We start from the raw sequence: 12,029 nt of genomic DNA on the forward strand, positions 1-12,029 counted from the left end.
AGAGAGTCCAGGTTTGAAGGCAAGACTTTCTACCAACTTAAATCCACATCTTTCCTCCTGGGCAATGTGTAGGTCAGGTTGCGGTTAGAATGTAACTTGATTTACCTGCAGAAGGAGCTGTAGTTGGGTGTTTTAAACTCTTGGCCCCTGGTAACCAAATTGGGTATCCTCTATTAATGTAACAAGTCCAGCCAGAGCTGCCCGGACAGGGTTTTACCCCCTTGGGTTTTGAAAGCACAGGTGTGGGAACCAGAGTAAAAACCAGAGATTTAATGATTTTTAACTCCCAAAGAAATAGGCTCTGGGCTCTCAAGTCTTCAGCTGAAGACACAGAGGGGAAATAATGAGAAGCAGCTGTATTGTTTTCCATCTCTTTTTTTTTTCTAGGTTTTAGGGCAAGGGAAATTCTTATAAATCATTTTTTTAAGTCACTAGAGTATTAGAAAAGACCTTTAAATATATTGTCATGTCACAGTTGAATCCAGGATGTGAACTGCATTTAAAGTTTCTCATGAAGCCTGAAGACAATTGTATGCAGAGGTGCTCATATGCAAGTTTAGCAAAGCAAGCACCAGCTGTATTCCCTAACAGGCTGGAAAGACGCCCTAGTAAACAAGGGTGCTCTGGCAGAAGCACGGATTTTCATCAGGCCAATTACGGATGGTGAACATGGTCTTGCAAATCTTTGTAGCGCATTTATCCATGAAGGAAGCTCAGAATAAAGTTTCCTTTTCTTAAGTAACCAACAGAAGCTGAGAGTTGAAAACAAAGGAAACTAGGTCTCTTTTCACAGGTCTAGAAGGCTCTGGAGACCAACAATACCTCGCAACTTATTTAGTTGCTATTTTGCGTCCTGAATTAAAACTTCATGTTGAATATTTGCAGCATGGAAAACGTTGTATAGAGAAATTACCTACTACCACCTGTCTCATAAGAAATAAATGAATGTTGCTTCTGTACAATGGTACCTGAACAGGTTTGTGGAAAACCGGACTTAGAATATACATTTATTTTGGTGCAAAAAATCATGGAAAGCCATAGTATTCTAGTGAACTTGTTGAAGATGCTCTTAGGCCTCTATATCAGAAATTTCCGCACCAAGATAAACATCTTTCAATTCCATTTTCCATATACTCTTTAAAGTATTTGCTATGGTGTTGTGAATTCAACACACAAATGGCAGGTCTAAAAAAAGCTTTAATTTCCTTTAGAACTGCAAAAATGACTCCACTTAGCATCAAGAATTGAATGAACCCTGCCCTGTAATTTAGAATAAGGCTCGAAGGCCTGCAACCTCTTTCATTGCTCTTCTTATGAAAAGCAGTTGGCTCAAATAGTTTGTGTTAGAGAATATTAAGGAAATACAGTGGTTTAGCTAGAAGCCAGAGCAATATTTAAGGGAGCATATTTCTTTAGGATAACATCAAATGATGATTTATTTACATTGCAAATTTAGGAATATAAAATGGTTAACCAGCTCCAATTGGTACTATGCCATTTAATTTTATATTTCAATGAGAAATTATCATTTGTTATCCATTGCAAAGTTATTCTCAGGTTCCAGGGCAAGCAGAGAAAAAACTGTTTAGTTTGGGTCACATCTGAGTTGGCTAGGAAATAACAGAAGCACAATGGATGAGTTGTTATCAGATTTGATATTTTCATCATTGAAATACGTCTAAACTTGTTATGGTTCTTACTGCACTTTTCATTAAAGGAATTGACATGTAAATTACACACCACAGTGATTTGAATATTAGAGGCCTAAGATCCACACTCTCCTGTTTGCTGATGGGCACTCAGCTGTCAGAAAGTCAAAGCAATCTGCCAGGGAATGAGGAGAAAAATATTTTTGCTTCAAGTTATACTTGCTTTGCTTCTACATGGTCTACACCTGGGCCAGCCAGTTACTCTCTTGTCCTGGGCAGCTTCCCTACTTATTTTAAAGATGTGATCCTTCTTTGCCTGCTGTTTTATAACTCCCACCCCACACACCTATTTAAATTCCACCCGAGTCTCAGATCACATTGTGAACTCTCTATGATATGGTCTCAGATAGTCAAATTTCTATAAATGAAACCTTTTCCTAAACCACTAAGTCACTTATACTTGGTGGCATTCATTGGGTTCTCTCCAATGAATCCAGCAACCTCATTTCAGTGTTATCTCTCTGCATCATTTACCATCATTACCAGGCTTCTCGGCCCATGCTATGAGACTGCCCTCTTTGGGTCGTCCCTTCCTCTCTGCTCCTTCTCGTTCACACTATGATCTTCCCTGCTCTTCCCTAGCATCTGTTCAATAAGGAATGACTCATTCCTTCAATAAGTGTTTACTGGGTACTTATTAGGATAGGTGAGGTACCTAGAGGCTCACAGCCTAATGGAGAAGGTAACAAATCAAAGAGCATGCTTGGATGATTCTTTTTGTAGACATATGTAAGTTCCACTGGTAAGAGCACAGAGCTTCTAATATCCAGGCAGAAGGAATCAAAGAAGGCTTCCTGGAAGAGATGCTATTTGAGTTGACTCTTGAGTAGGGAGAAGCTATCCAGATGAAGGAAAGAATGAATTTGATTAGGAAAGGGAATTTTAGGCAGAAGGAACAGTCTACAAGAAGGCATAGACCTATGGAGTAGGATGTTTGGGGAAATCAGCAGCTTGTATACAGGGAAGCTGTGTGGTAGAGTGAAGGAAAATAATGACTCTTGGTGTTAGATATGGGATTGGGTCCTGGCCATATGACCTTTGGCAAATTGCCTAATTTCTGAGAACCTCTGTTTCCTCATCTATACACTGGGATAAATTTAATGTCTACTTTGGGGGAGTGGTAGTTTAGTGATAAATAACTTAAGGTACTAAGCACTATGTCTGGCAATGTACTGGATACCCAGTAAATTATAACTATGGCTGTTACAGTGGTGGTAGAAAGATGGTTAAATTTGTGTGTCAGCTTGGTTGGGCCATGGTGCCCAGATTTTTGGTCAAAAGTTATATTTTCTAATTTCCATGAAAATCTTTTTTGGATGAGATTAACTTCAAATCAGTGAACTCTGAGTCAGAGTGCTCGCTATAGTGTACGCAGGTCTCATGTGACCAGGTAAAGCCTTAACAGAACAGAGACTAAGCTTCCCCAAGCAAGGAGGAATCGACCAGCTGTCTTTGGAACTGCACCTCTCTGCTGAGTCTCCGATCTGCCTACCCCATCACATTTAGACTTGCTGAGCCTCCACAAGCCATGAGAGCCAAATACTTAGGAATGGATCTCACACTGTTTCTAAATATATATGTGTGTGTGTGTGTGTGTGTGTGTGTGTAAACACACTTCCTGTCAGTTCTATTTCTCTGGAGAATCCTACTGCAGATAGCTTACCTGAACCCATATCCAACCCTCTACTTGGACTCTCCACCCACCTGGTCATCTAATGGACACATCTAGTGTATACACCCAAACTGAGCTGCAGGTATACCCTCCCATCAAATCCTCTTCTTCCTGTACTCTTTCCCATTCCACCCAGATCAACTCTATTCCTATAGTTGTTCGGGGCCCCAAACTTGATGGCATTCTCGACTCTTCCATGTCTTGTACTCTTTCTCTGATTGTTCAGCAAATCATGTTATCTCCTCCTACAAAACACATCTGGAGTTCAACCATTTGACATCACCTCCATCACTATCCCTGTGGTTCGAGCAAACTCGAGTATGGGAACAGTTTCCCAACTGGTTACCCCTGAGCACCTTTCCAGAAACCACAGAGATTCCACCAGTTTCTGCTGAAAACGCTCCAGAATTCTCCCTTCTTTCTCAGGATAAAACAGCTGAAGGCCTTGCCCAGCACTGTCCGGCCCCTTCTCTCTGCCCTGTCCTCTCTGGCTCTACTCTGGATTCCTCCATGGCCGTCCAGGGATCCACCCAGGACAGTGAGGCTTCAGAGAAATCTTTAAAATTGCATCTCCATCCTCTCGACACCCCCTCCCCACACAGTTGCTATGCTTCCCCCTTGCTTAATCTTTCTCCTTGGCACATATCGCTGTCAATCTACCAGCGTCTGTCTCACTCTGTTTCTCCCCACTGGAATTGGGCTCCACAAGAGCCAGGATCGTACTGCTGTCTGCTCAGTGCTGCATCCCAAGTGCCTAGAAGAATACCTGGAACATAGTAGCATCTCAATAAATGTATGCAGTGGCTGAATGAGCAGATGCTGAAGGCGAGAGGAGGAGGAGAACACAGAGGCTGGAGATGCAGGGTCCCGATATGGTATGGGAGCGTGTCTGTCTCTCAGAGCCCTCAAGCTCAGCAAAAGTCACCACTTGGGGACGGACACCCTCCCTTCACCACCTGTGATGCTTATGGCACACAAGAAGCACAGGGGCTTTCAGCAAAGATTCTGATTTAGTAGGCCTTGGGCTGAGGTCTGTAAATGTCCGTTTTAAAACGAAGACACTGATAACAAGCAAACCTTGGACCACACTTTGGGTAACAGTAACTGCAACAGAGTCTCAAACTGTATAAGCCACCTCTTGCCCACGTATGTCTTCCGTTTGGCCCAGAAAGTAGCTCATAAAGTGCTTCAGGAACAGTACCTTTCTTGTTCACCTTTAGAAATTAAAATGACTTCTGTATTATCCATCTTAGTCCATTTAGCTTTAGCAAAAATACTGCACTCTACAGGGCTCATATATAACCAAAATGTATTTCTCACAGTCCCTGGGTGGACTGGACACAAGTTCAGTATCTTCATAGACAGGGCCTTCTTGCTGTTCTCGTGTATAACAGAAGAGGGGAACCAGCTCCCTCCGGCATCTTGAATGAAGGTGCTAATCGTGTTGATGAGGGTGGAGCCTCCTGGTTCCATCTCAGTATCGCCAAACTGGGAATTAGGTTTTAACATATGAATTTGGTGGTGATGGGGGGAGGGGTACAAACAGACAGACCAGAACATTATCCTTATTTCCACATCTCTATTTTAAATCGAAGCCCTAGAAACAGCGGACCCACTTCCCTAGATGGAATAATTGATTAGACCTCATCACCTATCAGGCCTTAAGCACCACATCCATCCATATGCTGCATAAATCCCCAAGAGGCATTTGTGTCTAGATCTCCCAAACAAATCCTGGGCCAGGGATAGTCTCTGTATGCATCCTGACATGGAAAAAGGCTGTTGTGCCTGGAGCCAGGGATCTCAGGTTGGGAAGCATGAAATCCAGTTAGGTGTGGGGAGTGAGGAATAGCGCTTTCTTGTCATTTTGCTGATATTTCTGTTCTTCGGAAAAACTGAACCACAAAGGGATTTCTATAAGAAAATTTTGACACATCACTCTGTAATTTTATTGGTAAGAAATAATTAGGCCAGCGCCGTGACTCACTAGGCTAATCCTCCGCCTTGCGGCGCCAGCACACCGGGTTCTAGTCCCGGTCGGGGCGCCGGATTCTGTCCTGGTTGCCCCTCTTCCAGGCCAGCTCTCTGCTGTGGCCTGGGAAGGCAGTGGAGGATGGCCCAAGTGCTTGGGCCCTGCACCCCATGGGAGACCAGGATAAGTACCTGGCTCCTGCCATCGGATCAGTGCGGTGCACCGGTTGCAGCGCGCCAGCCGCGGCGTCCATTGGAGGGTGAACCAACGGCAAAAGGAAGACCTTTCTGTCTCTCTCTCTCACTGTCCACTCTGCCTGTCAAAAAAAAAAAAAAAAAGAAATAATTAGTTCTCAAAAAGATGAGTGTGTTGCACGTTTTATCATTCACCTGTACAGATGAATGGGAATCGGCTGTGGGCTCCTCAAAGGGGAAGGCCAGACATAGTTCGAGGCCCGTGCTCTGTCTGCATCAGACTCTCGCTCGTGTCCTGGGACACTCTTATGGGCAACTTGGCCGTACAGTTCAGTAGTCATACTGGCTTGTGACATTCCAATGTAACCAACCTCATCCTAAGTAAATTTGTCCCAATTTCCTCAAGAGTGTATCCTTGGAGAGCAGGCAGCCCCTGTTTGGAGAGCCCAGCATAAGCAGTCTTGAGAGAATGTCTCACATACTTGGAGGGAGGGGAAGCTGTGTGGCAGTAAGAGCACTGTTGTGACTTGGGAAGACCATTTGCTGGCAGAAATGGTGCCTCACCAATCGGGCTGGTAGCAGTTTGGTGCAATGTACCTTTAACGTTGACAGCAAACAAACGTATTATCTTTTCCCAGCTTTGCGTCTAAGGATGTGGGGCCTTAGTGTGGATCCATAACTCGTTCAAGGTCCTACTGCTGGCCTTGAACTCTCCTGCTCTCCTTACCACGCTGTTGTCTCCCCTGTTCAGAATTTTAGGAGGTCAATCTAGCTGCTCACATGAGCCCTCCTTTTTATCTTTCTAAATTAAACCCAGGCAAGTGAAACACCCATACCTTCCAGGAATACAAGCCCCTGCTGTTCGCAGAGTCACAAACAAGCAAACATACCTGATCACCAGCCTTCTGTTTCTGAGACCTCTTTTCATATGATGAAGCACAGTAGAGCACCCTTTCTGAAATCTTGCCAGATATCCTAGCCTGTGGTTCCATTTCATAATTTTTTTAAGTGATTTATTTGCAAGGCAGAGTTAGAGAGAAGGAGAGACAGAGATCTCACATTCACTGGTTCACTCCCAAGATAACTACAGCAGCTGGGGCTGGGCCAGGCCAAAACCAGGAGCCAGGAGCTTCATCTGGGTCTCCCATGTGGGTACAGGGACTGGACACCTGGACCATCTTTTACTGCTTTCTCAGGCACATTTGCAGGGAGCTGGATTGGAAGTGGATCAACTGAGACTTGAACCAGCGCCCATATGGGATGCCAGCGTCCTAAGTGGCAGTTTCACCCACTATGCCACAATGCCAAGCCTTGTAACTTTCTATACTGAAGAACTATGTGACAATTTTCAGTTGGGTTTTTCCAACTTGGGTCTGGTGACACTGTTATAGATGTAGCTGTGAGAAGCTGAATTTGTGAACTTGAGGGACAGGTGAACCTACAACCTGGGACTCTGATTACAGGGATCCTAGCAGTCGGATCGATCTGAAAGGCAGCTAACCACACTTGCCTGAAGATCTGTCGCTGGCATATGGCAGAGCATGGGCAGTGGGAGGGCAGCCACGTCTTCTGCAGAGATCTGTGTTTGCAGCCTCAGGGGTTCACATATTGACAGGAGAGATGGTCTGGCGCTCTCCAAACATTTGTGGATCAGTGGCTAGGAGGGCCAGAGGAAGGAGGGAAAGACCGGCAGAGCCTCAGCAGTGGCAGCGACACAGGGACACTTCTTGGGTGATAAGCAGGGAATTCTTCAGGCTAGGCAGCTGGGCATGAGAAATTTCCTGTAAACTATATTAATTCAAAACTCCACAGTGTGATAGGTAAGTGGATGTTTCAGTGAGTGGATACATCTACAAAGTTGATAGTATTTCCAACTATGAGTTGGAAATGATGGACTGCTTTATTTTCTTTTTTAATCTTTTTTTTTTTTTTCATTTCATTTGTAAAAAATCAGGTATGTTAGGATGGAAACATTGTGCTTGGATCTGACACACCTTACAGTGCTTTCTGGAAGAAACCTTTGTCTTTTTATTGGATGGGGAGCCAACTGAGATCTGGGAGTCAGTTGAGCCTCAAGGAGGCAAGTTTTTCTTAACCTGTGTAAGGTTTGCTTAGCCCTATTAGCAGATCCACACCAGGCAGCAGTGGGCAAAGGCGCATTTATGCCTTAACGAATCTTTCTGCCAGCTCTCCCCAGCCCTTTGTTTCAGATGCTTTTCTCAACTCCCCCAGACTCCTGCGGGAAAGGGAGATTTACCTTAACTATGTCTTTCAATGAACAGTGCCCTATTTTCTTACATGCTTCCCCATGGATAACAAAATCCTTTTAAATGCCTATAGCCATTACAGACACTTACAACAATGTTAAACGAAAAGCTGGGTCCCAGCCCAAACAGTTGGAAAATAGCATTGGCTTTGCTGGAGAAATGGATTTAGCACAAATCTTGAGCTGGGTGTTTTCTTCCTCCTTTGTCTCACCTTCCTGCTTTTAGCTTTAGAGAGGGTATCATGCAGAGCTTGGTGCCAGCCTCTTGGGGCTTGGCGAGAGAAAGAGTGCTGGGGAGAATGTTGGTTGACATTTTAAAAAGTTTATGATTACTGAACGTGCTATTGTGTAGAGAGCATTTACACTACACCCTGCTGACTCCTTTCTTTGCTTGGATTATGTCTGGACTCTGATTTGGCTGGTGTTTATGTTAAGCTCCAGCTCTCTCTCTCTCCCTCTACCCCACTCTGTTTTGCTATTTTTTTCCTAAATCTGAAGAAATCCGAGGTGAGCATAGGGATGGGAGGAGTGTGTCTGGAGACCTTTCCCTATGATTATTATAATTTGAGAAACAGATGTGGGAAGAGATTCCCCTGCTTTATGTTGAATCTAAAATCCATGCTGGTATATAAACAGTATAGAACCTGTGTAATTTCCATTTTGAAAGAATAAAGTTCTGGTGTGACAAGTAGCCATGTGTTGTGCTGAATTCTCCATAACCGAGGTCTAGAGTTTGCCAGAGTGCAGAGTAGTAAGTAGTGGTAGATTCGGCTGCTTGCTCCCTCTGTTTTGCTTTTCTAGCCAGTTTTTCCTTCTTCAAGGTGCCCCTGACTTCATCAAGACCTGTCCCTTGGAAGGAGGTTTCATCACATATTAACGTGAAAGGAAGTCGCTGTGTTAGCGTGTGTGGGCATTTCAAATCTCATATTGTATCAACACATGGCCCTCTGAGAAGGCATTCAGGAAGAGAGGTACAAATCCAATCAGAGGAAATTTGATTAACTCCTCCAAGATGCTGTGTCTGTGAAAGTGGCATCCTTGGAAGGTACCGAAGAACCCGTTATTTCCACATGTGGAAAAGTGAGGAAACCAATAAGGCTACAGCATACTCTCCTGTGGTCTTATACAGAAGAATTATATGTTAGGAACAGATACATGTGAGTTAACTTATATTTCCTCATCACAAACCTAGTGCAAAAGCAAGAATTAAATGAAACATAGACTCTGATCTACAGAATAGTGTTTTTGTTTCTTTTGTCTGCTGTGTTTTACTACTTTTAAGAGATGAGCTGTGGTTAGCTAAAACTTTCTTTACACTTAGAGGAAGGCAATTACTTACTGGAATCTTTACATCTGTGTATTTATTTGGTCATGGGTAACAATAATGTATTTTTTATTCCTTCTACTCACCCCAATCTGTGGAAGAAATTTTTATATTCACACATTCTACTTCTCTCTCTAACCAAGGCTCTAATGAAAATTCTCTCTTTTAGTACTGAGTTTCTGGGTCTTTGAAAAGTAGAAAGGAAATGCTCTCAGAATGGCTGGTGTCACTCTCAAGTATAATAATTTCAAGAAAAATGAGGGGCCAGCACTGTGGCATAGTGGGTAAAGCCAGTGCCTGCAGTGCTGGCATCCCATATGGGCACCGGTTCGAGTCCCGGCTGCTCCTCTTCTGATCCAGCTCTCTGTTATGGCATGGGAAAGCAGTGGAAGATGACACAAGTCGTTGGGCCCCTGTACCTGCATAGGAGACCTGGAAGAAGCTCCCGGCTCCTGGCTCCTGGCTTTGGATCTGCCCAGTTCTGGCCATTGTGGCCATCTGGGGAGTGAACCAGTGGATAGCAGAGCTCGCACGTGCACTTGCGCTTTCTCGCTCTCGCTCTCTCTCTCTCTCAGCCTCTGCCTCTCTGTAACTCTTGCAAATAAATAAATCTTAAAAAAAAATGATAGTGGGAAAAAAAAAAGGAAAATTGAGGAAGACTGACCAAAGTAGGGAGATGAGGCAGGGTTAGGAAAAAGGTCTGGAAGCAAGGAAAGGGAAAAGTAGATATAAAAAAGTGAGTGGAATCAGAAACTGATATCTTTTAAGGGAATGGAATGAAGATTTTGATTAGTTTTGATTGCCAGGATGTTTTTCTTTGGATACCAAAAAGTAATCAGAGACAACCATGATAAATCCTCCCAAATATAATCAGAGCTTCACAAATGTCTCATATATATTCTGTATTTCAACTCCGTGATTATTGATTTTAAAGTGTGTCATTATTTCCTATACCTGCCCTTAAGAAAGCGCAAAACACTCAAATTAGTATTTTAACAAGTCATTAATTACAAGATGAATGCTTTTTAGAGAAGTTAAAATGCGAAAATTTCTATATCAATCAAAAATATGCAAAACACTAGAATAAAATATAATAAAATATGAAGAATAGTGATGACTAGATTTTGGAATTAAAGTTATATTTATCTTCTGTACACTTTTATGCATTTTCAAAGTATTTCACTATTATCAAGAATTTGTTTCTTTTCTGGTTAAAAATCAAAACATGGTTCAGACGTGGTTTGCTGGAAATTTACAGGGAATGAAGCCCTTCATTTCTGGGAACTTCTGGTCTATTGGCAAAATCCTACAACTGCTACCACCATCAGATAACTCTGTTCCAAGGTCTTAGCAAAAGAGTCTTTGAAATTATTGTAATGGTTTGTTCTCTGGATTTCCCAGGACCTAGTGAATGTCCCTGCCAATAAAGCAAACATAACTTTACTTAGCTTAAATAGTTTGTGCATCTATCTAAATAGTAGGCATATCCTTTTAGAAAACACAATATCAGAACAATTTCTAAACTGCACAATGCACAATTTATTTTTAATAGTCAGTAAAATATTAAAGTCTATCGATATTCCTCAGAACTCTGTACCTCCCAGGCTTTCTTTAGTTCAGCTGTTTATCCACTGGATTATCCCTCCAGTCCCCGTGCACATGGCTGTACCCTTCTGAAGCCTGGGAGCAGTGGGCTAAAGGGTACTGTACCACTTACCACCTTTCCTTGTGCAGTCTAAGGAGGAAGTTTTTTTTTTATTTTTATTTTTTTTTTATTTTTTAACAGGCAGAGTGGACAGTGAGAGAGAGAGACAGAGAGAAAGGTCTTCCTTTTGCCGTTGGTTCACCCTCCAATGGCCACCGCGGCTGGGGTGCTGCGACCGGTGCACCGCACTGATCCGATGGCAGGAGCCAGGTACTTATCCTGGTCTCCCATGGGGTGCAGGGCCCAAAGACTTGGGCCATCCTCCACTGCACTCCCTGGCCACAGCAGAGAGCTGGCCTGGAAGAGGGGCAACCGGGACAGAATCTGGCGCCCCAACCGGGACTAGAACCCGGTGTGCCGGTGCCGCTAGGCGGAGGATTAGCCTAGTGAGCCGCGGCACCGGCCTAAGGAGGAAGTTTAATCACAAGAAGTTCTCGAATTTCTTATGGCAGAATTTCTCACCTTAGTCAAGCTCTTTTGCTCAAAAACAAAGAAGAATTTGGGTCATAAGGGTAGATTTGGAGGAAAAAAAGGTTAAAGGGAGAAGAGGAAGAGGATTGCATTCCCCAAAATCTCTCCCCCAAAGCAGCATCTTGGAATGATTTTTAGGACTCATATCAAAAGCATCTCCAGGAAAAAAAAAACTACATGGAATATTTAATAAAACATTAGTGGTCAGACAATGAGACAAGTAGTCTCAGGGTGGTGGCTGTCCTGCGTGCTTACCCCCAAACAAAAACGCTCTCACTCCCAGGATCATCGGAAACTCACTTTGCCTGACGCTCGGGGCATGTCTGGAAGACCAGAGGACCGGTCCCCAAGGCCCTGAACAGGAAAGACCTATCCAACTGGAAGAGGGAGCTGAGTTCATAAGTTCCAGCCAAGAAAAATAGATCCAAGTCGGAGGGCAGAGGTAACTTTGAGTCCAGCAGTGTCTGCCCCTTAGGATGTCCTCTGAAACACCCCTTGCAGAGTCATGGGTTGTTTCTGGAAAGGGATACCTTCAGTAAAGGGGAAGCTAATGGAGGGGAAAAAAAATCCCAACAACTTCATACTAAAACCTTAGAAAAACCAAGGGAGCAGAGGCAAGGCTGTGCAGCAGTGTACAGCCAGATGGAGATGAAGGGAGCCTTGTTGATTCGAGGATGCCTTTGGAACATATCGCAGACAGACTCATGTTTGGGACT

Source organism: Oryctolagus cuniculus, chromosome 15, assembly GCF_964237555.1.
Source record: "Oryctolagus cuniculus chromosome 15, mOryCun1.1, whole genome shotgun sequence".
NCBI lineage: Eukaryota > Metazoa > Chordata > Mammalia > Lagomorpha > Leporidae > Oryctolagus > Oryctolagus cuniculus.